The sequence below is a fragment of the Rhinoderma darwinii genome, chromosome 4 (genome assembly GCF_050947455.1).
Source record: "Rhinoderma darwinii isolate aRhiDar2 chromosome 4, aRhiDar2.hap1, whole genome shotgun sequence".
Lineage (NCBI taxonomy): Eukaryota > Metazoa > Chordata > Amphibia > Anura > Rhinodermatidae > Rhinoderma > Rhinoderma darwinii.
The window spans coordinates 364,506,785-364,512,758 of NC_134690.1; the positions used below are offsets into that span (position 1 = coordinate 364,506,785).

A 5,974-nucleotide genomic window follows, 5' to 3' on the forward strand; every position below is an offset into this window, starting at 1 on the left:
AAAGTTTTAGGTATTGGTTAATACAGATCAGCATATGTAGAATCTTTGATTCAGCCTATCCTCAGTAATTTAGGTACTAGTAAATATACTGTACATGTCTCAGGATAGACATTAAAAGAATATAACTAGGACATGCCATCAATGTCCCATCGGCACGAGTCCAACTGATATGACCACATGCTGGGAAAGTGCTGCGCCACTTCTGCTCTGGTTGGCTTTTTCTGAAGGCCACATGGTTAGCCCATTATATTCAATGCCACTTCGTTCGGTCTATTAGCAGTGCCATCCATTTCTGTCATGAGACAACGCCTTTAAATTTGTTTTCATATCGCTTCTTGGCCTATTGGCTAAGATCAAGTGTAGTATCTATTCTAATTAGTTTAATATCTGATATGTCCCCTATCTGGGGCCATATATTACATGGATTTTTAGAACAGGGAGATAGAAAAAGAGCTCTGTCCAGTCCACACATTGACCTGGTATTGCTGTAACTCTAGTATCGGTGCACCAAAAAATTAATTAAAAAAATGTTTTAATAAAGGGCAATAGATACAGCCCAGTGTTTAGTGCACCAACAATGCATGTGTTAGGAAACGTCCGTCCCTTTAAGATTACCATGACTACTAGTCTAGCTTCTGGGCGGTTCTGGTTTTAGTTGTTGAGCCCATTCCATTTCTCTGTCTTTCTTCCGATCTGATTGAAGGGTGGAACTGGACCTGGACTTTTTTGGACTGGACCTCGGCTTGTCTCTGGATTACCCTTTGCTTACTGATTTGAACTTTCTGCTCCTGGCTGGTTTTGACCTCTGCAATCCCTGATATCCACTAGTTTTGTGATTTGGACTCTGTTTACCCCCTGGCTGTCTTGTTATCTGCTCTGGTATTGCCTACATTGTACCTCTTATCCAACACCGAACTCTGTTAAGACAACCTGGGTTCTATGCTGCAAAATCCAACCTGCCCTATGGTGGGCTCTGGCAAAAACCATAGAGTAGCTTTAGACTGTGCTCATCAGAGTTGTGATGGATTTGTGGTTGCGGATTTTTTCACACGCTCATTCCTGACAGTCTCCAGCAGCCTTTGGGTAAATCGCTCACCTAGCAATTCCATAAACTTCCTCTCTGTGAATTGCTCAACTGGTGATTCCATAACAGCATGTACCCAGGATATCAGGACATTCGAATATTGAAATGGAACTAAAACAGTAAAACCTATACAATGTATCCCGTTTCAGGATATTACAATTTTTTTACTCATATACACAGCCGACATTCTATTCCGGTTTAATAACTTGCTAATTTTACTTTAACCTTTCCAGCACTTGTTTAATTAAAACCACTGAGCTGGTAATGAACTCATTTGTAGTTATAAGGTTGTATATAAAATCTGGTGTGTTATATGTTATTGAGGACGGGGACTGAAAACCCGAGGCACATAAAAAGCCCTGGATTCATACAAAGGGCACTTTCAAAGATTGAAGATAATTACATAGTTACAAAGTCATTGAGGAAGAAAAGACACATCAAATTCAATTTCATATACAACATCTCCATAAAGAAGAACACGATTTGCTATTCTTCATTACAATATAACATCTGAATATTCTCCCTTTTATGCTTAAGGAAGCCCTGCTGACAAGTGTCCTTTTTATTTCTAGACTCTTTCCTATCAATGGTTCTGTTTATCACATTTCTGATGTCCATGATAAACATAGGATGGCTTCAGTCTTTCTAAATATATCATTCGCCTTTAACAACCATTAATCATCGACATGATGTGTTTGCAGTCACTAACCAGGTCACTCTAAAGTACCTCTAGAACAGGGTCAACCCAGGGTACACAACCTCTACCTGCTCAGAAGAGGCGCACGGCAGATTAATAAATGTGGCCCAGAGAATGTGGTCAAAAGCGCCTCAATTCTAGAAATCAGTAATAGAGGACAACATTTAACCCTGTACAGGGATGTAGCAGAGCTCAATTTGTCAGTTAAACATTTTCCACTGTGCAGTTTCTTTACCTACTGTCCTATTTAAAATGTCCAATATTAGCACATGCTAGTGTTATGATTAATGAATATATTGACTACTCCGCTCCGCTGCACTGGAGACCTCAGCACTGCTACGTCTGACTATTACCAATAGAAATAAGCGACTTTTTTTCTGATTTACTTTTATCCAAATTCAAGAAATAATTTACAATTCACCTGCCATGCAATACAATGGGAGAAGCGATTTGCCTATTATTCTCTTAAAATTGCCAAAAGTTAAAATTGATTTGCTTAGTGAAACCTAACGGCCAGTGAATCATAAACAGTTCAGTGAATTGGCAAAATGTGAAAGGTGGAAAATTTGTATCTAATAACCATGCTGTTTATTGTGTTATTGTAACTTATCTGCATAACTCTAATAAGATGTCTCCAGATAAACAATACAATCTATAATGCCCGCAGGCCAGTTTTACACGAGCATAATACGGGCACATCTCCCTGCCAGGATTATAGCCATAAATTGTGACCTAACCATGGGTCTGATGACCCAAACTAACAGTATCATAGGTCACTATATATAATGCTGTTAGTTCTGGTCATCAGACCCGCGTTCGGAATGGGATTTGTAGGTGTAATACGGGCAAAGAAATGCACCCCATTACACTAGTGTGAATCTGGCCTTTGGTTATTTTCACATGTTAGGGTTTGTGCCACGTGGTCAAAAACCGCACCGCAAAACCACATGTATATTACTGCAAATTGCAGCGGTTTTGCAATTCGGTAATTTACCAGTTTTTACAGGTGAAACACATTTGAACCTGTAAAAACCATGCAGCAAATTATCGAATTGCGAAACAGCTGCAATTCGCTGTAAAATGCATGCCGTTTGGTGGCACACAGCCGCAATGTGGAAATGTACCCTTAGCTTGGATTCACACATGCTCTGTTGGTGCAGTTTTTTTTAGCCAAAGATTGAGTGCCTTCATACAGAGCATTTTTTGCAGCGTTATTTTCCTCCCTTTTTTTCCTTGTATTTTATTTTTATTTTTTTAAATCGCTGCAGCCAGATGTTTGCTGTAAGTCAATAGGTAGTGAAGGAAGCCTAAGGATACAAGCACGTAGCAGATCTCGCCCCTTCTACATTGAAAAGGGTGAAATTCGCAGTGAACATCAAGAACAGAATGAAAATCTGCAACATGCTGTAATTTCCGTGTGGAAAATGTTCAGCAGCGTGTGGCTTGAAAAACGACATCAAAAACTGCATCAAAAGTGCAAGTATGTGTGAATCCAGCCTAAGGGTATGTTCACACGTAGTCAACAAAAACGTCTGAAAATCCAGAGCTGTTTTCAAGGGAAAACAGACCCTGCTTTTCAGACGTTTTTTTTACCAACTCGCATTTTTCGCGGCGTTTTCGCGGCGTTTTCGCGGCGTTTTTTACGTCCGTTTTTGGAGCTGTTTTCATTGGAGTCTATGAGAAAACAGCTCCAAAAACGTCCAAAGAAGTGTCCTGCACTTCTTTTGACGAGGCTGTATTTTTACGCGTCGTCGTTTGACAGCTGTCAAACGACGACGCGTAAATAACAGGTCGTCTGCACAGTACGTCGGCAAACCCATTCAAATGAATGGGCAGATGTTTGCCGACGTATTGTAGCCCTATTTTCAGACGTAAAACGAGGCATAATACGCCTCGTTTACGTCTGAAAATAGGTTGTGTGAACATACCCTAAGGGTGCATTTACATGAGACCATTTGGCCATGTGGTAAAAACTGCATGGGATTTTGCAATGTGGTTTTTGGCTGTGCAGTATTTACGGGTGGAACACATTTACTTTACGTGTCTCATCTGTAAAAACGGTGAAACGGTAAAAACGGCAAAACCGTGGCAATCCATTGTAAAAACCAATATTTTTTTTTGTTAATTTTTCACCACACAGCCAAAAACATGCAAAAAATTCCGCAGGTTCAAAAAAAAAAAAAAAAAAAAAACAGCATACTCACCTCTCCTGGCGCTGCCATAGCAATGCATCCCTGCTCTTCACGTTGCTCTGTGTCCAGACGGCCTCCTGTAATGATGGTTCATCACATGTGACCCCTGCAGCCAATCACATGATGATACGTCATGACAGGAGGGTGCCGGAGCACAGAGCAGCTGAAAGAGAGCTGGAGATGCGTTGCTATGGCAGTGCCAGGAGAGGTGAGTGTAAATCGATCTATCTATATAAAAACAAAAAGGAAAGCAGCACAGCTCCAGATGATGGATGCAAACGGAAGAAATCCTCCCAGACTCGGGCTAAGAGTCCATAAGTATAAAAAACAAAAATTAGATGCAGCACTCCAAGTAGTAAAGGTGAAGTGGTGTATTTATTAAAAACACCACTTCACCTTTACTACTTGGAGTGCGCCCTTTAATTTTTTTATTTATTTATCTATACATACATATTTTTTTGGGTCGGTCGTTTTCCGGAATGGTCAATCCGGCTGAATATCCACACCAATTTAAAGCACCATTTTGTGCGATAATTCGGCCGGATTTCTCTGCGGGTCCTGGGTCGAATATGCTGTGGACATTTCCGCAGTGTATGTGGCCTGTAGGAACATACCCGAAGGGTGGATTCACAGACTGCCGATTTTATTGCAGAAATTTCTGCAATTGAACATCATTTCCATACTGTACATCTGACTGAATCGTTTCTGCAGCATCTGCATTTCTGCAAGCCCCATTCGGATGAATGTAAGGGTATGTGCACACACACTAATTACGTCCGTAATTGACGGACGTATTTCGGCCGCAAGTCCCGGACCGAACACCGTGCAGGGAGCCGGGCTCCTAGCATCATACTTATGTACGATGCTAGGAGTCCCTGCCTCGCTGCAGGACAACTGTTCCGTACTGTAATCATGTTTTCAGTACGGGACAGTTGTCCTGCAGCGAGGCAGGGACTCCTAGCATCGTACATAACTATGATGCTAGGAGCCCGGCTCTCTGCACTGAGTTCGGTCCGGTACTTGCGGCCGAAATACGTCCGTCAATTACGGACGTAATTAGTGTGTGTGCACATACCCTTAGGGGGGATTCACACGAGCGTGATTTGGCAGCGTGTAGACCGCGTGGTTTTCGCGCGGCACGCAATGCCCTATAGAAGTCTATGGGGCAGTACACACAGTCCGTGTATTTTGCGCAGCGTTTGTTCGCTGCGCAAAATACGCGACAGGTTCAACAACTTTGCGTATTTCACGCATCACGCACCCATTGAAGTCAATGGGTGCGTGAAAACCACGCATGTCGCACGGAAGCACTTCCGTGCGAACTGCGTGTTTGCGCAACAGCTGTCAAAAGGATGAATGGAAACAGAAAAGCACCACGTGCTTTTCTGTTTCCAAGCATCCAAACGGAGTGTCTTTGCGAGGAGCGAACCCCGACAACCGAGGCAAACTTCACCGGGTTCGGCCAAACTCGTTTTGGCCGAACCCGGCAAAAAAATTTCCGGTCCGCGACGTCGGGAGAGATTCACTGTGCATGGTGCTGAAAGAGTTAAACTGTTTCAGCACCATGGACAGTGACTTGCGATCCCAAAATACATGAACCTGTAAAAAAAACCGAAGTTCTAACTTACCGATTACTCCTGTCTCCTTCCTGCAGTCCGACCTCCCGGGATGACACTTCAGTTCAAGTGACAGCTCCAGCCAATCACAGGCCAAGCACAGGCTGCAGCCAATCACAGGCTGCAGCGGTCACTTGGACTGCCGCGTCATCCAGGGAGGTGGGGCCCGATGTCAAGAGAGGCGCGTCACCAAGGACGCGTCACCAAGGACGCGTCACCAAGGCAACGGCCGGGAAGTTCTCGGTAAGTAGGAACTTTATCTTTTTTTTTTACATGTTTTTCGCTGTTGTGTTCGGCATTCACTGTCGAGGGTGCTCAAAGAGTTAGCTCTTTCAGCACCTTGGACAGTGACGGGCGTCGACAAGCCTCATCTCTATGATGCCGG

The 5,974-nt window shown here is 43.2% G+C and overlaps 1 non-coding gene across 1 annotated transcript; it reads left to right on the forward strand.

Annotated features, from left to right (window-relative positions):
* The first annotated feature begins 327 nt into the window (after positions 1-327).
* Positions 328-513, forward strand: LOC142761461 (U2 spliceosomal RNA). Its single transcript, XR_012883656.1, has one exon. It is a non-coding gene; the product is annotated as a U2 spliceosomal RNA (small nuclear RNA).
* Positions 514-5,974: the final 5,461 nt, after the last annotated feature.